The sequence below is a fragment of the Entelurus aequoreus genome, linkage group LG08, assembly GCF_033978785.1.
Source record: "Entelurus aequoreus isolate RoL-2023_Sb linkage group LG08, RoL_Eaeq_v1.1, whole genome shotgun sequence".
NCBI classification, from domain to species: Eukaryota; Metazoa; Chordata; class Actinopteri; order Syngnathiformes; family Syngnathidae; genus Entelurus; species Entelurus aequoreus.
The window spans coordinates 81,197,097-81,223,929 of NC_084738.1; the positions used below are offsets into that span (position 1 = coordinate 81,197,097).

General features: G+C 35.6%; 1 protein-coding gene across 5 annotated transcripts in view; it reads right to left on the bottom strand.

Annotated features, from left to right (window-relative positions):
- Window positions 1–25,637, bottom strand: part of LOC133656345 (tenascin-like) — a 140,279-nt gene extending 114,642 nt beyond the window's left edge. Inside the window, exons 1-3 of one of the 5 annotated variants that reach the window (XM_062057394.1) lie at window positions 25,241–25,637; window positions 24,508–24,585; window positions 17,650–17,817 (exon numbers count right to left, since the gene is read on the bottom strand). The gene's annotated coding sequence lies outside the window, so the exon portion shown is untranslated. The remainder of the gene's footprint in view (window positions 1–17,649; window positions 17,818–24,507; window positions 24,586–25,240) is intronic. The other 4 variants (XM_062057395.1, XM_062057396.1, XM_062057397.1 and 1 more) reach the window with 4 other exon arrangements.
- Window positions 25,638–26,833: the final 1,196 nt, after the last annotated feature.

Consider the following 26,833-nt stretch of genomic DNA (forward strand, 5'->3'; position numbering starts at 1 on the left):
AGCCATCCATCGCCCCTAAAGGATTAAAGCCTGGGTTTTGTTCGAAAGCTTGTTAAACAAAGAACATGTTCAGAAGCCAAATTGCCTGCAGTTGGTTGGTTTCCAGAAACTGTTTCCCCAAACAAGCAACTTCAATTGCTATTAGTAGGTATGTGTGTAAAAAAATATTCAGTCAAAGGCTGGACTCCAGGGCGGGGGGTCCAGACTGAGGCCAAGGGAAAAAACCTCATAGCCATAGCACACATAAACATGTTACATAGAATCAACAAAACTTGCAACAGAGGGAAGGGGGTGGGAGCTACTTAATATTTACTCCATTTTAAAAAGGTTGGTATTGTTCGAGAGCTTGTTAAACAAAGAAACAGAAAAATAGGATTGACAATTATGATGTATTTTTTTAATTGATGAAATTCATGAAATTAGCAGACGAAGTGACGGAAAATCTAAGTAAACTTCATTGGTCCGACGCGACTGTTGACGAGAGTCACATCACAGCGACCAGGAAGAGGAAGTCGGCGCCTCTAAAAAAAAATCTATGTGCGAATTAATGGCAGCAACACATTGCAAAAAAGTTGTCACAGGGGCATGTTCACCACTGTGTTACATGGCCTTTCCTTTTAACAACACTCAGCAAAGGCTTGGGAACTGAGGAGACACATTTTTGAAGTGGAATTCTTTCCCATTCTTGCTTGATGTACAGCTTAAGTTGTTCAACAGTCCGGGCGGGGGTCTCCGTTGTGCTATTTTAGGCTTCATAATGCGCCACACTTGTTGTTCACTATTCTTTATTTATTTTAAATTGCCTTTTAAGCGTCTATTCTTGGTGTTGGATTTTATCAAATACATTTCCCCCAAAAATGCGACTTATACTCTAGTGCAGGGGTCACCAACGCGGTGCCCGCGGGCACCAGGTAGCCCGTAAGGACCAGATGAGTCGCCCGCTGGCCTGTTCTAAAAATAGCTCAAATACAGCACTTACCAGTGAGCTGCCTCTATTTTTTAAATTGTATTTATTTACTAGCAAGTTGGTCTCGCTTTGCCCGACATTTTTAATTCTAAGAGAGACAAAACTCAAATAGAATTTGAAAATATATACATATTCATAGTAGAGAACTGTATAATAATTATAATCATATTCAACTAGATTTTTATGACAACATCAATTATAACAGTAAAATGAGTTTGGCAGTGATATAGATCCAGACTGTAATCTTTACAATAACATTACCAGAAACTGTGAGTACTACACAGACGAACAATTTAAATGTGTGAATATGGACAAATCTTTTACTGTAATACATTTTAATAGCCGAAGCTTGTATAAAAATGTTGACAATATTAGTGAATATCCGAGCCAGTTAAAAAAATGTAGTATTGTTGCAGTCTCAGAGACTTGGCTCGATGAGAACAAGTGTTGTGATATGAGATTGGATGGTTATGAACTATTCACCACAAACAGAGTTGGAAAAAGGGGAGGAGGAGTAGCACTTTTTGTAAATCGAGATTTAAAATGTTGGAAAATTGACAGCAAATCAACTGCTATAGCTGGAGTTTTTGAATGTGTTACTGTGGAAATTGAAGTAGAAAAATACAAATAAAAAAATGTCAGTTGTGTTTATAGAACACCTGGATCATGTCTAGATACATTTAATCAAAAATTGGACTATTTGTTTAATAAGTCAAACAAGCTCCATATTGTGTGCGGTGATTTTAATATTAATCTTTTGAATCCCATGTACAGTACCAAAACAACCGGTTTTATAACAGGATTGTACAGCAATAATTTTTTTCCCCTTATCATAAAACCTACCAGAATAACAGTAGACTTTTCCACACTGATAGATAACATTTTCACCAATCAACCTGAGAATCAAATAACAGCAGGACTACTACTCAATGACATAAGTGATCATCTACCTGTATTCAGTATTTTCCACAATTTCTTTGATCAGAGAGGGACTAAAAAAGCAGTTCAATATAGATTTGTTAGACATCAAACGCCAGAAACTATGGCAGCATTCAAGTCTGAGTTATGTGCTCAAGACTGGGGGGAGGTTTACACCTCCACAGACCCGGATGAGGCATACGAACATTTTCTCAACATTTTTATAACACTGTATGATAAGCACTGTCCAATGAAAAAACATTACATTAAGGACAGCACTGTTAAGGACTAACCGTGGATCACAAAGGGACTATTGAAGTCCTGCAAAAAGAAAAATTATCTTTACAGAAGACATTTAAAGCACAGAACCAAAGAAACTGAACACAAATATAAAACGTATACAAATAAGTTAACACAAATAATAAAGCACAGCAAAAGAACATATTACTGTAACCTATTAGAACAGGGGTCGGCATCCCGCGGCTCTTTAGCGCCGCCCTAGTGGCTCTCAGGAGCTTTTTTAAAAATGTATGAAAAATGGAAAAAGATGAGGAAAAAAAAAAGTTTGTTTTAATATGGTTTCCGTAGGAGGACAAACATGACGCAAACCTCCCTAATTGTTATAAAGCACACTGTTTATATTAAACATGCTTCACTGATTCGAGTATTTGGCGAGCGCCGTTTTGTCCTACTAATTTTGGCGGTCCTTGAACTCACCGTAGTTTGTTTACAAGTATAACTTTCTCCGACTTTCTAGGACGTGTTTTATGCCACTTCTTTTTCTGTCTCACTCTGTCCACCAAACTTTTAACGTTGTGCGTGAAGGCACAAAGGTGAGTTTTGTTGATGTTATTGACTTGTGTGGAGTGCTAGTCAGACATATTTGGTCACTGCGTGACTGCAAGCTAATCGATGCTAACATGCTATTTAGGCTAGCTATATGTACATATTGCAGCATTATGCCTCATTTGTAGCTATATTTGAGGTCATTTAGTTTCCTTTAAGTCATCTTAATTCAATTTATATCTCATGACACACTATCTGTATGTAAAATGGCTTTTAATTTTTTGCGGCTCCAGACAGATTTGTTTTTGTATTTTTGGTCCAATATGGCTCTTTCAACATTTTGGGTTGCCGACCCCTGTACTAGGTCAATTTATATCTCATGACACACTATCTGTATGTAATATGGCTTTTAATTTTTTGCGGCTCCAGACAGATTTGTTTTTGTATTTTTGGTCCAATATGGCTCTTTCAACATTTTGGGTTGCCGACCCCTGTATTAGAACAACGTAAAAATAGCATCCAGGGTACGTGGAAAGTTTTGAGTGGTATCATTAAAAAAAACATGACAAATAAGGAACATCCAAGCTATTTCATAGAAAATAATCAAACTATAATGACGCTAAGGAAATAACGGATGCTTTTAACACCTTCTTTGTGAACGTTGGACCTAATTTAGCAAATGAAATTGTACAACACGAAAACAGTGTCAAATTTCATGAACATACCAATCAAAGCAACTTAGAATCGTTTTTTATTTCCCCCATTCATGAAAGTGAAATCACAGAAATTGTAAATTCTCAGGAAAACAAGAAGTCAACAGACTGCTGTGACTTGGACTTTTCTCTGATCAAGGAAATTGTTGATTTTATAGCTGTTCCCTTCACTTATGTATGTAATATTTCTTTTATAAAAGGTGTTTTCCCAAATAAAATGAAAACGGCAAAAGTTATTCCCATCTTCAAAAGTGGAGATAAGCATCAGTTCACCAACTATAGGCCTATTTCTCTACTCTCACAATTTTCAAAAATCCTTGAAAAATTATTTGTGTCAAGATTAGACAGTTTTATTGATAAGCATCACTTGCTAAGCGAACACCAATACGGTTTTCGACCAAACAGGTCCTCTTCCATGGCAGTGATGGAACTAGTTGAGGAGGTAACCACTGCAATTGATAAGAGGGAGTTTGTTGTTGGCGTTTTTATTGACCTGAGCAAGGCTTTTGACACCATCGATCATACATTGCTTTTAAACAAAATGCAGATGTATGTTTTAGAGGTCTTGCTCATGATTGGTTGAAGAGTTATCTTGGTGGCAGAGAACAGTATGTGCATATGAATAATGTAGATTCAGATAAAAAGATTATAACACATGGAGTACCCCAAGGTTCTGTACTGGGACCAAATTTGTTTTTATTGTACATTAATGATATCTGTAAAATCTTTTAAAAAAACTCAAATGTATTCTCTTTGCTGATGATACAAGACTGTACTGTTCTGGGCAAGACCTTGGCCAACTCTTATGGACTGTAGAGAGTGAACTCTACATACTAAAGCGGGGGTCACCAACGTGGTGCCCGCGGGCACCAGGTAGCCCGTAAGGACCAGATGAGTAGCCCGCTGGCCTGTTCTAAAAATAGCTCAAATAGCAGCACTTACCAGTGAGCTGCCTCTATTTTTTAAATGTTATTTATTTACTAGCAAGCTGGTCTCGCTTTGCCCGACATTTTTAATTCTAAGAGAGACAAAACTCAAATATAATTTGAAAATCCAAGAAAATATTTTAAAGACTTGGTCTTCACTTGTTTAAATAAATTTATTATTTTTTTTACTTTGCTTCTTATAACTTTCAGAAAGACAATTTTAGAGAAAAAATACAACCTTAAAAATGATTTTAGGATTTTTAAACACATATACATTTTTACCTTTTAAATTCCTTCCTCTTCTTTCCTGACAATTTAAATCAATGTTCAAGTAATTTTTTTGTTTATTGTAAAGAATAATAAATACATTTTAATGTAATTCTTCATTTTAGCTTCTGTTTTTTCGACGAAGATTATTTGGGAAATATTTCTTTAAACTTATGATTAAAATTCAAAAAAAATATTCTGGCAAATCTAGAAAATCTGTAGAATCAAATTTAAATCTTATTTCAAAGTCTTTTGAATTTCTTTTAAAATTTTTGTTCTGGAAAATCTAGAAGAAATAATGATTTGTCTATGTTAGAAATATAGCTTGGTCCAATTTGTTATATATTCTTACAAAGTGTAGATTGGATTTTAACCTATTTAAAATATGTCATCAAAATTCTAAAAGTAATCTTAATCAGTAAAAATTACTAATGATGTTCCATAAATTATTTTTTTAATTTTTTCAAAAAGATTCGAATTAGCTAGTTTTTCTCTTCTTTTTTTCGGTAGAATTTTGAATTTTAAAGAGTCGAAATTGAAGATAAACTATGTTTCAAAATTTAATTGTCATTTTTTTCGTGTTTTCTCCTCTTTTAAACCGTTCAATTAAGTGTAAATATCATTAATTATTAATAATAACATAGAGTTAAAGGTAAATTGAGCAAATTGGCTATTTCTGGCAATTTATTTAAGTGTGTATCAAACTGGTAGCCCTTCGCATTAATCAGTACCCAAGAAGTAGCTCTTGGTTTCAAAAAGGTTGGTGACCCCTGTACTAAAGCAATGGTTTGATGCCAATAAACTATCAATCAACCTAAATAAAACAAAATATATAATTTTTGGAAATAGGAAAAATAACAAACAGTGTCATATAAGAATTTATGATATGGAGATAGAAAGGGTGTATTCAACAAATTTTTTGGGAATCCATATAGATGATAAATGAAATTGGAAACTGCACATAAATACACTTAAGACAAAGATGTCAAAAAATATTGCTATGTTACATAAAATCAAAAACTCCGTAAATCAACAGGCTCTTATCATGTTATATAATTATTTTGTACTCCCTTATCTTAATTATTATGTCGAAATCTGGGGTAACAATTACAAAACAAACATTAAATCTATATTCTTACTTCAAAAGAAAGCGAGTAGAATTGTAAATTATGCAGACTATCATGACCATACCAATGCTCTGTTTATTACATTAAAAACATTAAAACTGCACGATCTTGTTGACCTCAACACTGCTATTGTGACGTACAAAGCTCATAACCACATGCTGCCTGGATGTCTACAGGAGAGGTTTAAACCCAGAGAGAATCCCTATGACCTCAGAGGTTCAGCTGTCTTCCAGAAAGCTAAGATAAGAACAAGCTTAAAAAGTAGATGTGTTTCTGTCAGGGGGGGTTCAACTTTGGAACAGCTTGGATAATTCCTTAAAATGTTCCAGTTCTATTCACACATTTAAAAAACACTTTAAGACTAATGTCTTGAAAAAATATATCACTCTTGAATCAACACAGTAGTTAATACTATGATCAATGTTAATTCAAATACTAAATGTGGGTTATAAATAATAATGGAAGTACAATTGTTTGTATATAGTATATAAATTGGTACAGAGGTTTAACATGTGTACAAGGATATTTCACATGCCTTTACTGTGTATATAATTGAATTGTGTTTATGTTATGTATAATGTGTATTTATAATATGTTGTACAAAGGAAATTTAATAATTTTCGGAAGTTTCTTTTGTACTTGATATTGTTTATAGGGTTAGGCGCAATAAGTGTTCAACTTCAGCCTAAACCCTTTCGGTCTGCAACATTTTCATTTTTAATTTATGGATGTACAACTGTTTGTTTATTTTGTTGACGATTGACCGAAGAATAATAAATTTGAAATTTGAACTAAAATCCAAGAAAATATTTTAAAGACTTGGTCTTCACTTGTTTAAATAAATAAATTAATTTCTTTACTTTGCTTCTTATAACTTTCAGAAGGACAATTTTAGAGAAAAAATACAACCTTAAAAATGATTTTAGGATTTTTAAGCACATGTACCTTTTTACCTTTTAAATTCCTTCCTCTTCTTTCCTGACAATTTAAATCAATGTTCAAGTAAATTTATTTTTTTATTGTAAAGAATAATAAATACATTTTGATTTAATTCTTCATTTTAGCTTCTGTTTTTTCGACGAAGAATATTTGTGAAATATTTCTTCACACTTATTATGATTCAAATTCAAAAAAATTATTCTGGCAAATCTACAAAATCTGTAGAATCAAATTTAAATCTTGTTTCAAAGTCTTTTGAATTTCTTTTACATTTTTTGTTATGGAAAATATAGAAGAAATAATGATTTGTCTTTGTTAGAAATATAGCTTGGTCCAATTTGTTATATATTCTAACAAAGTGTAGATTGGATTTTAACCTATTTAAAACATGTCATCAAAATTCTAAAATTAATTTTAATCAGGAAAAATTACTAATGATGTTCCATAAATTATTTTTTTTATTTTTTCAAAAAGATTCGAATTAGCTAGTTTTCCACTTTTTTTTTCGGTTGAATTTAGAATTTTAAAGAGTCGAAATTGAAGATAAACTATGTTTCAAAATTTAATTGTCATTTTTTTCGTGTTTTCTCCTCTTTTAAACCGTTCAATTAAGTGTAAATATCATTAATTATTAATAATAACATAGAGTTAAAGGTAAATTGAGCAAATTGGCTATTTCTGGCAATTTATTTAAGTGTGTATCAAACTGATAGCCCTTCGCATTAATCAGTACCCAAGAAGTAGCTCTTGCTTTCAAAAAGGTTGGTGACCCCTGCTCTAGTGCGACTTAGATATGTTTTTTTCCTTCTTTATTATGCATTTTCGGCCGGTGCGACTTATACTCCGAGCGATTTATAATCCGAAAAATACGGTATTAAGCAGTGGCACAAACATTCATGTCATTTCCAAACAGAAAGTGCAAGATTGTCAGAGACATTTTAAAACAAGCTATTAGTGCACTTTAGTGCATGATGTCACTAAGATGACATATCAAAACAACACTCAATTAAAGTGCACTTTTTGTGCAGAACGCCACTCTTATAGTTTAAAACAAATAAAAGTGCACTTTTGTGCATGATGTCACACAAGATATTTCAATAAGTGTCAAATAAAAATGAGCTGCATAATAGGAAATCAAATAGTGTATGTCCTTCACTGTGTGGTAGGTTCCTGCGGACGTTATCTCCTTCTGTTGTTGACTATTTGTTTCATACGGTGTTGATGTGGAAATGGTTGCTCGGGCATTTTGTGGGTGTGGCACCGAACGGAGATGTTGACATGCGGAGTTTCAAGCACTCTTCATTCTCTAGCGGGTGACTTTTCAAATGATGCTACACATTAGCAGTAATGCTACTTTTTGTAGCAGCGCTTTTGCCCCACACTTGACAAATTACGGTTGTCTGTTCAACATCTTCCCGCTTGAAGCCAAACCACCGCCAGACGATGGACCCCCTGCTGTTTTTCTCGGGAATTCATTCTTCCTTCATTTGTTACCAGGTTCGCACCTTCTTTCTCTCATATCACCACTCGCACCACAGCTAACTTTACCCGTGCCGCTACCTCTCTGCTTCGCGAGGGTGTATACGTATGCAGTGTTTCCCATAAACTACCAAGATACCTGTGACGGTGGGGGCGTGGCTATGGGCGTGGTCACCATGACATCTTTGAGTAATTTGCATAATATACTACAATGATATGATTTTCTCTAAAAAGGCTAAAAAAATGTATACTTACTAATTAATAATAACTGTTTTGTTTTAAACGTCCATCCATCCATCCATCCATCCATTTTACAATATAATTACAACACTTTATGTACATATTTATATACAGATTTGAACAATAAGTTATTCACTGAAATATATTTATTAATTGTGGTTCTTACAAAAAATATATCTTATAAAATATAAAAGCTCAAATGTATCTTAAAGCTCTGCCCCTTTAATTAGTGCATACTAAATAATGTAACTTTAGCCTACTACTACAACCATATTATTTACCAGCAACATAAAGTGAAACAGAGGCAGAGGTGTCCTGCCACAGTCAGTAACAAATAAACAGAAAACAGTAGTGGTCAAATACAAATAAGGCAACAAGAGAAGTATCCTACACTTCTCTTTTGTAAAGTAAATCTGAACAGCCTATATGGGCATCTACATCAACTATATGATTTGTCTGAGAAGCTGGACAGGACAAAAAAAAGAAATATATATATATATATATATATATATATATATATATATATATATATATATATATATATTTTTTTTTTTTTTTTTAATTGTATTTGTGGCGGACGTAATTCTTTCATGGCGGGCCGCCACAAATAAATGAATGCGTGGGAAACACTGGTATGTGACGTATGTAAGAAGGTGCGCTTGTTTTAAGTCTCTGTGAGAAGGAGGGACAAGAAAGACTGATAAGAGCCTGTAGTGTAATGCCAGCAGCTAAAAGCAACTGCGTGAGAACGTATACTCCATCACCACCATATAGTCATTTTCTATATCGCACAGAGACGAACCCGCGGTATATCCAGTATATTCAGTGTTTCCCACACATTCATTTATTTGTGGCGGCCCGCCACGAAAGAATTACGTCCGCCACAAATTAAAAAAAAAAAAAAAAAAATTATTTTTATTTTTTTTTGTCCTGTCCAGCTTCTCAGGCAAATCATATAGTTGATGTAGATGCCCATATAGGCTGTTCAGATTTACTTTACAAAAGAGAAGTGTAGGATACTTCTCTTGTTGCCTTATTTGTATTTGACCACTACTGTTTTCTGTTTATTTGTTACTGACTGTGGCAGGACACCTCTGCCTCTGTTTCACTTTATGTTGCTGGTAAATAATATGGTTGTAGTAGTAAGCTAGAGTTAAATTATTTAGTATGCACTAATTAAAGGGGCAGAGCTTTAAGAGACATTTTAGCGTTTGTATTTTATAAGATGTATTTTTTGTAAGAACCACAATTAATAAATATATTTCAGTGAATAACATATTGTTCAAATCTTTATATAAATATGTACATAAAGTGTTGTAATTATATTGTAAAATGGATGGATGGATGGATGGATGGACGTTTAAAACAAAACTGTTATTATTAATTAGTAAGTATACATTTTTTGAGCCTTTTTAGAGAAAATCATATCATTGTAGTAAATTATGCAAATTACTCGATGATGTCACGGTGACCACGCCCGTAGCCACGCCCCCACCGCCACAGGTATCTTGGCAGTTTATGGGAAACACTGATATTCCATATATCACCCAGCCCTACCTAGTGGTGATGAAAACAACGCAAACGCAGTTGAACTCTGAAAACAGCGGTCCGGTCGCTACTCACCAATGGCGCGTTCAAACCTGAAACCATTAGCATTAGCTAGTTCTGTCAGCATTGGCGAGCGCCGCACGGTGAAAGAACAGAATCATAACGTCTCAGCAGGCGAAACTGGAGCTCCAGTTTTTACAACTTCATTCAAATTTACACACTGACATATGAGGTGAGAGCAAATATTTCCTGTATGAGCTCATGGAACGTTTGAAGCAAAAAGAGGAAAGGGATTATACGAGCCAGCCGAACGGATTTGGATCGGATGAAAAACTGTCCACGCCTGCACAAAACATTAAAGACTAGAACTCATGTGGCCTGGCTGAAGTGGCGCTAGTCGGGAGCTAGCTTGTAAACACTGTCTCCCGTTAGCTTAAACAACACTTGTCAAGCCTTTCCATCAGCAGGAATTATTGGTGCGAGACACGTGGAATGTAATCAAATGACCTATCGATAGCTTTTGTTTTGGTTTGCTCGCCCAAAGACAAATGTACGCAGAACTTTACTTTCTCCCTTTGCTGCAGTGAAGGCATAACAGATCTCATGCGGCGTGTAATTACTCTTCCAGGCCAAGACTCCAATCTGTAAACTAAAGAAGCTCCTTTTTTTCACGGAATCGCAATGCTAACGACGCTTACCGCCAAGTCGGTTGAATTATAGCGGGGCTAGAGCGGGGGTCAGCAACCCGCGGCTTCTCAGCACCGCCCAAGTGGAGCTTTTTCAAAAATGGAAAAAGATGGGGGGGAAAATATATTTGTTGTTTTAATAATGTTTCTGTATGAGTATAAACACAACACAAACCTTACTAATTGTTAGAAAGCCCACTGTTTAATATGTTTGCTTCACTGATGACTAGGGATGATGTTTGATAAGGAATTATTGAGTTCGAGCCTATTATCGAATCCTCTTATCGAACCGATTCCTTATCGATTCTCTTATCGAGTCCAGATAGGTTGTTGTATATGAAAAAAAACACACAATATTTGGTTTAACAAAAGTTCACTTTTATTATATAATAAAAAAATAAAATCTAATAAATAAATAAATATTGACTGTTACCCACCTAAAAAAATAAAATCAAATAAATAAATATTGACTGTTGTTACCCAAAGTATATTAAGTGGGATTTTTCAGAGAAACAAATATATACAGTAACACAAAAACAACCTGTCTCTGTGATCACTATAGGTGTATAAATAATAATGTAGTGTTAAATAAAATCAGTCCCTTGGGCACAAAACTGAAAATAATACAGCTCTCCAAAAAGTGCACTTCTGCTGCTATTTGACATAACTGTTTGTTATGATGCTTTGACATTTTTGCACTTTATTTCTTTATTGAAAGAAAATTCTACGAAGAGAAAAGTTCTTTGCAAATGTGGTTACAATGCTAAAAAAAATGAAAAGTTAAAGCTAAAAAAAGAAATACCCTTTATTGAGTTAACATTATTTCTTTATGGGGGGAAAATGTTATGAGCTAGAGAATATAACAACTACACTACCCAGCATGCAACGGGAGTTACGAGCATGCGCGGAGCCCCCCCCCCCGATAAGTGTTGCATGTTGCCACGCTGTGAAAGTAAACGTCAAGAACTCAGCCAACACGCCTCGTCTGCATTATTTATAATTAGACAAACAACACATCTACAGTGTGATTTTTTTTTTGTTTACAAGGAAAGAAAAACAAAAGTTAAAAAAGGGAGATATGTTGTATATATATGTATGTGCTGCGGTTGCTTTAAGAACGTTGCGACAGCTGCCGTAAAGGAGGTGCGTTGCTAGCCTGGTTGCTATGTTTCCGGTTGGTCGTAAAAGTGTTCGTCATGTGTTTTACCCTGCTCAAATCTCAGTAAAGTTATTCGATGGATTATAGCTTTTGTTTTGAACTTTATTACACCTTGGAGCGCTTTTTCCCGTCCATTGTTTTCCTGCTTTCTCTATCTGCGCCTAATGATTGAGCTACGTGACGTAATTTCTTGTGATGTCCCACGGAGCATTTCTGGTCGGGACGGTATTCGAATAAAGAATCAACTCTTTTCCTTTACTATAGTGGTCTCGATAACGGGTACCGGTTCTCAAAAAGGGATTCGAGTCCGAGGACTCGGTTCTTTTCTTATCAAACAACCGGGAAAACCGGTTTCGAGTATCATCCCTACTGATGACAGTATTTGGCCGGCGCCGTTTTGTCCTACTAATTTCGGCGGTCCTTGAACTCACCATAGTTTGTTTACATGTACAACTTTCTCCGTCGCTGCGACAGAAAGACATGTTTTATGCCACTCCTTTTTCCCATTTTGTCCACCAAACGTTTTATGCTGTGCGTGAATGCACAAAGGTGAGCTTTATTGACTTGCGTGGAGTGCTAATAATCCACGCTAACATGCTATTAAGGCTACATATTGCATCGTTATGCCTCGTTTGTAGGTATATTTGAGTGTGTTTAATATCCTTTACTTATATCCTCTGTGTATTTCATTTATATTTGCATGTCTTATGACACATTACCTGTTTGTAAAATTGGCTGCATTTCTGTTGTTCCAGACCACAGCAAATGTTACCCATCTTGCAAAGATTGTAATAAATCCATTAAAGAGTCACAATACTTTGAGCTAAGTTTGTGCTGCACAACATTTTTTTGTCGATTATAGTTTTTATGTTATTAACGTTTTATAATTCGTAACCAGCCCTCACCGCCATGTCAAAATCATGCTGTAAGTGTCTGTATTAGCTATACTAGCCTACTATCAAAATGACTTTAAAAGTCTTATATAAGTGTTATAAGCAAGACAACAGATGATGTAAGTGTCTATATTAGCTATATTAGCCTACTATCAAAATGACTTTAAAAGTCTTATACAAGTATTATAATGAAGGCAACGTGTGATGTAAGTGTCTATATTAGCTATAATAACCTATATCAAAATGACTTTAAAAGTCTTATATAAGTGTTATAAGCAAGACAACAGATGATGTAAGTGTCTATATTAGCTATATTAGCCTACTATCAAAATTACTTTAAAAGTCTTATACAAGTATTATAATGAAGGCAACGTGTGATGTAAGTGTCTATATTAGCTATAATAACCTATATCAAAATGACTTTAAAAGTCTTATATAAGTGTTATAATGAAGGCAACACATGATGTAAGTAGTGATAAATGATAAATGGGTTATACTTGTATAGCGCTTTTCTACCTTTAAGGTACTCAAAGCGCTTTGACAGTATTTCCACATTCATCCATTCACACACACATTCACACACTGATGGCGGGAGCTGCCATGCAAGGCGCTAACCAGCAGCCATCAGGAGCAAGGGTGAAGTGTCTTGCCCAAGGACACAACGGACGTGACTAGGATGGTAGAAGGTGGGGATTGAACCCCAGTAACCAGCAACCCTCCGATTGCTGTCCCCAAGTGTCTGTATTAGCTATATTAGTCTACTATCAAAATTACTTTAAAAGTATTATATAAGTGTTATGATGAAGGCAACACGTGATGTAAGTGTCTATATTAGCTATATTAGCCTACTATCAAAATGACTTTAAAAGTGTTATATAAATGTTATAATGAAGACAACACATGACGTAAGTGTCTATATTAGCTATATTAACCTACTATCAAAATGACTTTAAAAGTCTTATATAAATGTTATAATGAAGACAACACATGACGTAAGTGTCTATATTAGCTATATTAGCCTACTATCAAAATGACTTTAAAAGTATTATATAAGTGTTATAATAAAGACAACACATGACGTAAGTGTCTATATTAGCCTACTATCAAAATGACTTTAAAAGTATTATATAAGTGTTATAATGAAGGCAACACATGCTGTAAGTGTCTGTATTAGCTATATTAGCCTACTATCAAAATGACTTTAAAAGTATTATATAAGTGTTATAATGAAGACAACACATGACGTAAGTGTCTATATTAGCTATATTAGCCTACTATCAAAATGACTTTAAAAGTATTATATAAGTGTTATAATGAAGACAACACATGACGTAAGTGTCTATATTAGCTATATTAGCCTACTATCAAAATGACTTTAAAAGTATTATATAAGTGTTATAATGAAGACAACACATGACGTAAGTGTCTATATTAGCCTACTATCAAAATGACTTTAAAAGTATTACATAAGTGTTATAATAAAGACAACACATGACGTAAGTGTCTATATTAGCCTGCTATCAAAATGACTTTAAAAGTCTTATATAAGTGTTATAATGAAGGCAACACATGCTGTAAGTGTCTGTATTAGCTATATTAGCCTACTATCAAAATGACTTTAAAAGTATTATATAAGTGTTATAATGAAGACAACACATGACGTAAGTGTCTATATTAGCTATATTAGCCTACTATCAAAATGACTTTAAAAGTATTATATAAGTGTTATAATGAAGACAACACATGACGTAAGTGTCTATATTAGCTATATTAGCCTACTATCAAAATGACTTTAAAAGTATTATATAAGTGTTATAATGAAGACAACACATGACGTAAGTGTCTATATTAGCTATATTAGCCTACTATCAAAATGACTTTAAAAGTATTATATAAGTGTTATAATGAAGACAACACATGACGTAAGTGTCTATATTAGCCTGCTATCAAAATGACTTTAAAAGTCTTATATAAGTGTTATAATGAAGGCAACACATGCTGTAAGTGTCTGTATTAGCTATATTAGCCTACTATCAAAATTACTTTAAAAGTATTATATAAGTGTTATAATGAAGGCAACACGTGATGTAAGTGTCTATATTAGCTATATTAGCCTACTATCAAAATGACTTTAAGTCTTATATAAATGTTATAATGAAGACAACACATGACGTAAGTGTCTATATTAGCTATATTAACCTACTATCAAAATGACTTTAAAAGTCTTATATAAATGTTATAATGAAGACAACACATGACGTAAGTGTCTATATTAGCTATATTAGCCTACTATCAAAATGACTTGAAAAGTCTTATATAAGTGTTATAATAAAGACAACACATGACGTAAGTGTCTATATTAGCCTGCTATCAAAATGACTTTAAAAGTCTTATATAAGTGTTATAATGAAGGCAACACATGCTGTAAGTGTCTGTATTAGCTATATTAGCCTACTATCAAAATGACTTTAAAAGTATTATATAAGTGTTATAATGAAGGCAACACATGTTGTAAGTGTCTGTATTAGCTATATTAGCCTACTATCAAAATGACTTTAAAAGTATTATATAAGTGTTATAATGAAGGCAACACGTGATGTAAGTGTCTATATTAGCTATAATAACCTACTATCAAAATGACTTTAAAAGTCTTATATAAGTGTTATAATAAAGACAACACATGACGTAAGTGTCTATATTAGCTATATTAGCCTACTATCAAAATGACTTTAAAAGTATTATATAAGTGTTATAATGAAGACAACACATGACGTAAGTGTCTATATTAGCTATATTAGCCTACTATCAAAATGACTTTAAAAGTATTATATAAGTGTTATAATGAAGGCAACACATGATGTAAGTGTCTATATTAGCCTACTATCAAAATGACTTTAAAAGTATTATATAAGTGTTATAATAAAGACAACACATGACGTAAGTGTCTATATTAGCCTGCTATCAAAATGACTTTAAAAGTATTATATAAGTGTTATAATGAAGGCAACACGTGATGTAAGTGTCTATATTAGCTATATTAGCCTACTATCAAAATGACTTTAAAAGTCTTATATAAGTGTTATAATGAAGACAACACATGACGTAAGTGTCTATATTAGCTGTATTAGCCTACTATCAAAATGACTTTAAAAGTATTATATAAGTGTTATAATGAAGACAACACATGACGTAAGTGTCTATATTAGCTATATTAGCCTATTATCAAAATGACTTTATTATGAAAAATTGATATATAATTGGATTTGACACCTGTAACAAAGCTAAGATGTGGATGTTTCGTGCAGATAGCTTAGCATACCGTATTTCCTTGAATAGCCGCAGGGGCGCTAATTAATTTAAAACCTCCTGTCACTCCGGCGTTTACTGGAAACTGGCGGGATGGCCGTGCATGCGGTAATTATTTTAAAACCTCTTCTCACTCCGGCGTTTACCAAAAGGAATGCGGTAAATTTAGGCGTGCGCTTTGAGTGTGATGTAAGCATACCATCATGAAAAGCACATTTAATAAAAAAACGTTATTATGGTCTTACCTGTACTTATAAATGGAGTCCATTTGCAGCTCCTTCTGACCAAAAGCATCGATAACTTGTTTATAGAAGTCTTCCTTATTTTCTTTCTTCCGTTTTAAAAGTCTCTGTTTCGATGGAGATATTCCTTTAATTATTACCTCCTGCTTCAATTGAAAGTCCAGTTTAGAAAACTGTTTTATTTTAGATACCGGTATGTAATCCTCCTTGTTAAAAGTTCAGTCAGAGTAAACAAAAAAAAAATGTCTTGCTGCGTGTGTTCACTTCTTCTGCAGTACCGGAAGTCGCAAGAAGGATCACTAGCGCGGCAGCGCCCTCTACCACCAGGAGGCGGGAGTCATTTAATGACTTATACAGTATTTGACACACGCAGATACGGTATATTAATAAAACATAGCTGCTTACTGTTCTTTTTAGCATACTGTACCGGTATTCAATAGCTTGGACCCTAAATCCTACTGAATAGCTCTTTATCTTTTTTCCTTTGTGCGATTGCAAACTACTGAAAGCAGCTTCCTCCATTTTGAAAATGAGGACAGGTAAAGCGTCACTCGTGACGTAACGAATTTGACCCGGTGGAAGTTCTAGCCATATGCTAAATATTTTGCGAAACGAGTTTGATCCGGCGAAAATTATAGACATGCGATAATAAAATTAATATTTTGCGAAATGAGTTTGACCCGGCGAAAATTATAGACATGCGATAATAAAATTAATATTTTGCGAAACGAGTTTGACACGGCGAAAATTATAGACATGCGATAATAAAATTAATATTTTGCGAAACGAGTTTGACACGGCGAAAATTATAGACATGCGATAATAAAATTAATATTTTGCGAAACGAGTTTGACCCGGCGAAAATTATAGACACGCGATAATAAAATTAATATTTTGCGAAACGAATTTGATCCGGCGTCAATAATGAACCAGCGATAAGGCCAAGCATGCGTTAATTATTTTGAGAAACGAGTTTGACCCGGCAGTAATTCTAGACGTGCGAATACTATATTCCCTGCGCCAATTCAAGGAAATACGGTATGCTGGATTGCTTTTAGCACCATGGTCCGCCCTGAGATGGGTAGGTTGTGAGTTCGAACCCCGGCCGAGTCATACCAAAGACTATAAAAATGGGAGCCATTACCTCCCTGCTTGGCCCTCAGCATCAAGGGTTGGAATTGGGGGTTAAATCACCAAAAATGATTCCCGGGCGCGGCCACCGCTGCTGCTCACTGCTCCCCTCACCTCCCAGGGGGTGATCAAGGATGATGCAGAGAATAATTTGGCCACACCTAGTGTGTGTGTGACAATCATTGGTACTTTAACTTAATTACTGGTCAAAACGTATCAAAGCTGCCCCCACAAGTGTGAACCCCCGAAATTCCATTCTTTTCCTTGTTTTGCATCATTGAAAAAAATTTAAAAAATGTGTGGAATATCAATCGTCACTTACAGTGAGTGAAGTCCAGCTGTGCAGGTTGAACGTAGTCCCTTTAGAACCCTCACACCGCCACAATAAAAGCATCCCAGAACGTTCCAGAATCCGTTCCTGGAGCCCAACAATTCGCTAATGTTTGTTGCTGTTCCGACAAAGCTGATGTGCACCAACATGGAGAGAGGCCTGTAAAAAAAAAAAAAATAAATCAATAAATCAATAACCAATAAAAAAGGAGAGGTCAGGACTGATGAAGTGGCATCCAGTCGCTTGTAGCACCTTTATTAGCGCCAGGGTGTCTTTTTACTGGCTTGAAGCTTCAGGCCGCTGCGTTTATGGAGAGGACTAACAGCTTTTATGAGGTTCTGCATACAGATTAGTTGTCATTTGTATGCGTTTAACTGTCCTGACAACAAAACGTATTAATGGCTGAAAACTGTATCAAAGTGTTTTATAGCCATTATTATTGCTGGTTTTTTATGATCCATGGAAAATAAAGAGCAGGAGAAAAATAAATGTAAACATTTTTATTTCAAATGTAACCTTCCTCTGATGGTAATCCTCTCAGTTATCAAGGCAGAGATGAGAAGTCAACACGTTCCATTTCATACAACGTTGAAACAACATGTAATCTTAGTTGGGTTCTAAGACATTGATTTGACCATTGTGTTTTGGTCACTTCCCAACCAATATTCTACAACACAAATACATCATTGAAACAACATGATTTTTGACAACGTTTATTCAATGTCAGGTTGTGACGTTGATTTGACCGTTGAATTTTGGTCATTTCCCAACCAAAGTTCTTACAACTCAAATACAACGAAACTGGAAATTGTGATGTATCATGTTGTAAGCTTGCATGTTCGAAATAAACTCAAACTCAACTCGACTCAACTCAACGTTGAAACAACATGCTTTTTGACTAAGTTTAATCAATGTTGGGTTCTAAGACGTTGATTTGACCGTTGAATTTAGGTCACTTCCCAACCAATATTCTACAACACGAATACGACGTTGAAACAACACGATTTTTGACACCGTCTACTCAATGTCAGGTTGTGACGTTGATTTAACCATTGAATTTTGGTCATTTCCCAACCAATATTCTACAACACAAATACAATGTTGAAACTTTTTGACAACGTTTATTCAATGTCAGGTTGTGACGTTGATTTGACCAGGGTTTCCCACACATTCATTTATTTGTGTGCGGCCCGCCACGAAAGAATTACGTCTGCCACAAATAAAAATAAATAAAAAATAAATAAAATATATATATATATTTTTTTCTCCTCTCCAGCTTCTCAGGCAAATCATATAGTTGATGTAGATGCCCATATCGGCTGTTCAGATTTACTTTACAAAAGAGAAGTGTAGGATACTTCTCTTGTTGCCTTACTTGTATTTGACTTTATTAAATGTATTTATATTAGAAACACAACATGTGTATATAACGAAGGGTGCAAAGTCTGCAGGCAGTAGGAAACACCTGGTTAAGTGTAGGGAGTAAAACTGATGGCAGTCTAAAGTTCAAGATTTTTGGAGCTCTTTGTTCAGTGGATCAGATGTTTGATGAAGCTCTGTGTCTATCTACCACCACTACTGTTTTCTGTTTATTTGTTACTGACTGTGGCAGGACACCTCTGCCTCTGTTTCACTTTATGTTGCTGGTAAATAATATGGTTGTAGTAGTAAGCTAAAGTTAAATTATTTAGTATGCACTAATTAAAGGGGCAGAGCTTTGAGATATTTTAGCTTTTATATTTTATAAGATATATTTTTTGTAAGAACCACAATTAATAAATATATTTCAGTGAATAACTTATTGTTCAAATCTGTATATAAATATGTACATAAAGTGTTGTAATTATATTGTAAAATGGATGGATGGACGTTTAAAACAAAACTGTTATTAATTAGTAAGTATACATTTTTTGAGCCTTTTTAGAGAAAATCAAATCATTGTAGTAAATTATGCAAATTACTCGATGATGATAGCCACGCCCCCACCACCACAGGTATCTTGGCAGTTTATGGGAAGCACTGTTGACCATTGACTTTTGGCCACTTCCAAACCAATATTCTACAACGACATGCTTTTTGACAACATGTAATCAATGTTGGCTTCTAAGACGTTAATTTGACCACTGAATTTTGGTCATTTTCCAACCAATATTCTACAACACAAATACATTGTTGAAACAACATGATTTTTGACAACGTTTAATCAATGTCAGGTTTGACGTTGATTTGACCATTGAATTTTGGCCATTTCCCAACCAATATTCTACAACACAAATACAACGTTGAAACAAGATGCTTTTTAACGACGTTTATTCAATGTCAAGTTGTGACGTGGATTTGACCATTGACTTTTGGTCACTTCCAAACCAATATGCTACAATGACATGCTTTTTGACAACATTGAATCAATGTTGGGTTCTAAGACGTTAATTTGACCACTGAATTTTGGTAATTTTCCAACCAATATTCTACAACACAAATACATTGTTGAAACAACATGATTTTTGACAACGTTTACTCAATGTCAGGTTGTGACGTTGATTTAACCATTGAATTTTGGTCATTTCCCAACCAATATTCTACAACACGAATACGACGTTGAAACAACATGATTTTTGACAACGTTTAATCAATGTCAGGTTTTGACGTTGATTTGACCATTGATTTTAGGTCACTTCCCAACCAATATTCTACAACACGACTACGACGTTGAAACAACATGATTTTTGACAACGTTTAATCAATGTCAGGTTTTGACGTTGATTTGACCATTGAATTTTGGCCATTTCCCAACCAATATTCTACAACACAAATACAACGTTGAAACAAGATGCTTTTTAACGACGTTTATTCAATGTCAAGTTGTGACGTGGATTTGACCATTGACTTTTGGTCACTTCCAAACCAATATGCTACAATGACATGCTTTTTGACAACATTTAATCAATGTTGGGTTCTAAGACGTTAATTTGACCACTGAATTTTGGTCATTTTCCAACCAATATTCTACAACACAAATACAACGTTGAAACGACATGCTGTTTGACGTTTATTCAATGTCAGGTCGTGCCGTTGACTTGACCATTGAATTTTGGTCATTTCCCGACCACCAACGTGGATCCAACGTTCGACATCAACGTTGTCTCAATTTACAAACACAATTATTTTGCAACGTTGTTTCGAAGTCAGTTTTAAAGTAAATCAATGTATAATCAACGTTGTGTCAACGTCCCGCGCCTGATCAGTAATGACTAAGCCTACATTTTTTAACGTCACAAAGGGGTAAAAAAGTGCTCATTTGGAATTTTTAACACAACCTTCATTGTAAAGATATTTCTAATGCTAGTGTAAAAAGTAGCTATCCGCTGTTAAGTGTTTTGCATGAGTCTGATTAGCGAGCTTTTATGCGACTTTAGAGGCACATTTTTGTAAAAAAAAAAAAATATATATTCTAGACTTTTTACTGTACATCACAAGTGTTTTTTTAACTTGATGCATAAGAAGAAAAAAACACCAAGTTATTTGACTGTTTGAATAGCTTCTATTTTATCGTTTTTCATTTGCTCCTCCGTACTGACGGTGCCATGGCTTCCTGAAAACGTAAATATTGCGCAATGAGAGAGAGGAGCAGGACATCATTACTTGGTGGGGTCACATTACCAACTTGCAGGATGGGGAAAAAAAGAATAACTGCCGAAGAAAACTTTGAAATATTGGCCTAGTGCCCCGTTTTAAATCACCAAAGTCATAAACACTGAACCCGAGGTGGCTTCTTTCAGGAATTTGCCGGGTCGTCGCTGATTTATACGGCGAGCAAATTTCAACTGTACTCTTCTGATGAAGGGAAGTAGGGCAGTGCGGGTTGTGATTACCCTTTAGCCTCTCTGCTGGAATCCAGAGAGGTCAAAGGTGACCTGCAGTACAGTATGCAACACAGCCTTTTAATTACACGTCATGCAACGTTCCCTCTAAGGTGCGCGCCTGTGCAATTGCGCACTGCTCAAGCGTCCTCTGCGCACGGCAAATCTATGCAGCGCACAAAATCAAATAAAAAAAAATAAGCGCATAACAATTTTCGACACACGGACACGACAGAGAAAACCGTTTTCGTCATCATTGTTCAAATATTGTAACGTCTGTCGAGATGCTTTGAGGACATGAATTCCATCCATCACTTTACTGAGCAAAGCTCTTTATAAACACATCACCAAAACATTAGTAAAAAAATTATATCCAGCAAAAGTGGTCATTTTCTGCAATACAAACCAGACCAAAAGCAACTTTGTTCTATCAACAGCAGCCGCTCGCTCTTTCTCACTTGCACCAACACATGCACACATGGCACTTAGCAAGTGATGCGTTTACAGCCACACAAAAAGTCGGACAACTCCAACACCACACATAAAGTGTCATTCCAGGTCGTTACACTACGATTTACCAATCAAATGTGTGCTTATTCTAGTGTCATTTATTAGGAATCTTCATTTATAAATATTAATCATGAAATGCTGTTAGTATATTAAATAAATACTCATAAAAATATATTTTTTACAAACAGGAAGTTGCAGGAATGTACACATGATCCCCTGCTTACATCTCATTGTGCAACATGTGGATGTTTTAATGGGAACTAAATGCAACTTCTGAAAGGGGTACAAATTATTTCCAAAGCAGGACCTCCACCCAGACAAACAATACAAGTACACAGTTCATGAAAAACAATATTTGTTGTTATTGTCATTGTAAGTGGGCCTAAACACTTACTTTATATTAAAAATGGAAATGACTGCTGTCCTTTGATTATAATAATAAGAGAATGTTGTCCGTCTATCTGTGTTGGCCCTGCGATGAGGTGGGGACTTGTCCAATGCAGCTGAGATAGGCTCCAGCGACCCCGAAAGGGACAAGCGGTAGAAAATGGATGGATGGATGGAGATTGAAGTTGTTATTTAGTCAGGTTCTGGACAGGTGTGCTGCTGGTGTAGCCACAGTGTGCACGTCTGATGTTGCTCACATGGGCTCCACTCAATGCTCAGGGAGTTTTTGCGTTTGCCCACACACATGGAAAATTAGAGGGAGCATTGATGTCATGGTATATGTCGGGCCTTCATTCATCCTTGAGACGAGGGTTGCAAAATTCCAGGAGTATTCAAAGTTGGAAACTTTCCTTGGGAATTAACGAGAATTAATGGGAAATGAATGGGAATAAACATTGAATGCAACATACTAGATCTTGCAGCATGATTATTAGCTAAAACAACCTGATTTCATGCAAATTCAGTAGAATTTCAACCCTGCACTGTGCATTCCTCCATCACATGTGCAGTGCATTCTTCCATCACATGCACAGATAATTCCCAGTTCATCATTGGCTTTATTTTAACAGAAACCCTTACGATACAACAGACATACGTTTCTTGTTGCAATCAAAGGCATTAAATAAGATCGGGAACTAGGGTAGTACGGTATACCAGTACTGGTATAGTATCGCGGTACTAATGAATTAAAAACGGTACTATACTCTGTTTGAAAAGTACCGGTCCCCGGGCATGACTGCCCGTCGTCACGTCGGGACATTGCTGGTTTTACAAGCAGAGGAGCATGTTCGGCAACGCACACACACGGAGTACTTACAAGCAGACACAGTGTGTAGACAGAAAAGGGAGAATGGACGATAACCGCTAACAGCAAGCTAGCACCCCGAATGTAAACAAATGCCATTGGTGGATTTACACCTAACATCCACTGTGATGATACCAAGTACAATAGTCGATACTACTATGATTACATCAATACATTTTATCATCACAAAATAATTTTTTCTTTAAAAAAAATTCATATTATGTTTATAAAGTCAGGAAATACGTCCCTGGACACATGAGAACTTTGAATATGACCAATGTATGATCCTGTAGCTATTTGGTATCGGATCGATACCTACATTTGTGGTATCATCCAAAACTAATGTAAAGTATCAAAGAAGAGAAGAATAAGTGATTATTACATTTTAACAGAAGTGTAGATAGAACATGTTGAAACAGAAAATAAGCAGATATTAGCAGTAAATGAACAAGTGGATTAATAATCATTTTTTACAGTTTGTCCCTCATAATGTAGACAAAATAATAGGTGTATAAATGACACAATATGTTACTGCATACGTCAGCAGACTAATTAGGAGTCTTTGTTTGTTTACTTACTACTAAAAGTGTAGTATGTTCACTATTTTATTTAAGGACTAAATTACAAAAATAAACATATGTTTCATGTACCCTAAGATTTTTTGTTAAAATAGATACCGTATTTTTCGGAGTATAAGTCGCACCGGCCTGTCATGTCTGTGTTGATCATGTGTTTGTTTGGCCATGTTTTGCTTGGTTTTTGGACACTTTTTAGTTCTTGTTTTCACTCCCTTGCTTTGTCACCATAGTAACCATTAGTTACACCTGGTTCACATCCTCATGTCACGCACCTGTCTCACATTTTCACATTTTGAGTCACGCACCTGCTGTCACTAATCATGTCACTATTTAAGCTCCCAGTTGCCAGGCTGTCTTCCTGGCAACATCACCTTCTCTTCACTTGATAACTTTTACCCATGCTTCCATAGTCCATGCTGATCTTTCCATGCCAAGTAAGTTTTTGTTTATTAACGCCCCAGTTAGTGTTTGTGTTTCATTGTTCATAGTTTCTGCCTTTGTGCAAGTTTTGGGTTTATAGCCAAGTTTTGTACTTCCGCCTATGTGCGCGCCTTTTGTTTTCATAGTCAAGTTTTTTACCTCCGCTGTGAGCGCTTTTTGTTTATACCTTTTTGAGCTTTGTTAGTGTAAAATAAAATCATGTCCTTACCTCCACGCCATGTCCGCTTCAGTTCGTTTGCATCTCGGGAAAGCAACACACGCAGGAAACTGCATCATAGTCCATGTCCTGACACGGCCGAAAATGCATAATAAAGAAAGAAAGAAAACATATATAAGTCGCACTGGAGTATAAGTCACCTTTTTTGGGGAAATGTATTTGATAAAACCCAACACCAATAATAGACATATTTAAAAGGCAATTTAAAATAAATAAAGAATAGTGAACAACAGGCTGAATAAGTGTACGTTATATGAGGCATAAATAACCAACTGAGAACGTGCCTGGTATGTTAACGTAACATATTATGGTAAGAGTCATTCAAATAACTATAACATAAAACATGCTATACGTTTACCAAACAATCTGTCACTCCTAATCGCTAAATCCCATGAAATCTTATACGTCTAGTCCAGGGGTCGGCAACCCAAAATGTTGAAAGAGCCATACTGGAGCAAAAATACAAAAACAAATCTGTCTGGAGCCGCAACAAATTAAAAGCCATATTACATACAGATAGTGTGTCATGAGATATACATTGCATTGAGATGACTTAAAGGGAACTAAATGAGCTCAAATATAGCTACAAACGACGCATAATGATGCAATATGTACATACAGCTAGCCTAAATAGCATGTTAGCATCGATTAGCTTGCAGTCATGCAGTGACCAAATATGTCTGATTAGCACTCCACACAAGTCAATAACATCAACAAAACTCACCTTTGTGCATTCACGCACGTTAAAAGGGTGGTGGACAAAATGAGACAGAAAAAGAAGTGGCATAAAACACGTCCTAGAAAGTCGGAGAAAGTTATACATGGACACAAACTAAGGTGAGTTCAAGGACCGCCAAAATTAGTAGGACAAAACGGCGCTCGCCAAATACTCGAATCAGTGAAGCATGTTTAATATAAACAGTGTGCTTTATAACAATTAGGGAGGTTTATGTCATGTTTGTCCTCCTACAGAAACCATATTAAAACAAAAAATTAAATTTTTTTCCCCTCATCTTTTTCCATTTTTCATACATTTTTGAAAAAGCTTCAGAGAGCCACTAGGGCGGCGCTAAAGAGCCGCATGCGGCTCTAGAGCCGCGGGTTGCCGACCCCTGGTCTAGTCTCTTACGTGAATGAGATAAATAATATTATTTGATATTTTACGGTAATGTGTTAATCATTCCACACATAAGTCGCCCCGGAGTATAAGTCGCACCCCCGGCCAAACTATGAAAAAAAACTGCGACTTATAGTCCGAAAAATACGGTAATGCCATTTTTTTGTGGTCCCCTTTATTTAGAAAAGTATCAAAATACGTACTAAAATATTGGTATTGGGACAACCCTGTAGTGAACACACAAGGAAAGTAAGCAAACAAAGGCTCCTAATTTCAGGCATGTGAGCACCCTTTGAGAAAAAAAGAAGAAAACTGACAACAACAACAAAAAAAGAGGAACATTTCTATCGTCACAAAGTGCTGCCACGCAAGGAAAAGAAAGGAATCTTGGAAAATCATAACCACATTTCCTGCAATTGGGTGCATTTCTACATTTAATTTTACCCTCTGTTTGTGCAGAAATATGGGAAATAACTACAAAAGTACACTTCATTCATTAACCGTGTTATAAAAAAAGATCAGTGAGAATAATACATAATGTTGGATATAGAGAACACAGAAACCTGTCAGGTTCAAACACCGAACTATCTACTACACAAGACAAGAAGCAAGGAATCACGCAGAGACAGAGTTCAATTTAGCTCATGAGGAGAAACGTTTGGGGCTGCACACTCAGTTACAGTCTCCCACCACGCTCTAAGGTACAGCCCCACGCACTCCTCTATTTATTCAGGAGTTCCCTAGTTAACATCACCGAGGCTGCCTCTGAAGGGAGTGGTCACACATATCATGCAAAGCAGCTCCAGTACACACAATACGTGACGGAATATGCTGGGGGCCTTGTGGTTGCCTTGTCTCTGCTTCGTCCGCGTGCTGTCGTCTTATGTTCGTTGAGGCACTTGAAGTCCTTGGCTGTTAGCGGGCTAAGACAAAGAAAACATCTGCGGCGAGGCCACCCCTCATATGCCGTGGAAGATAACAGCTTTTGTGCCCTTGCACGAAGCAGAAAAGAGCACAATAGATAATAACTATAGCAACGGCCTTTAAGCATAAGAGTTGTGTGATAACTTATATATAATTATTCTAAATGGCTGCCCTGATGGAACCATTGCTGCGGGATAAATGGACAATCATGTGCCTCTCAGTCCTTTCCATCGAGGACGTGGAAGACATCTACCTATTTGGAACCGTGATCGCGGG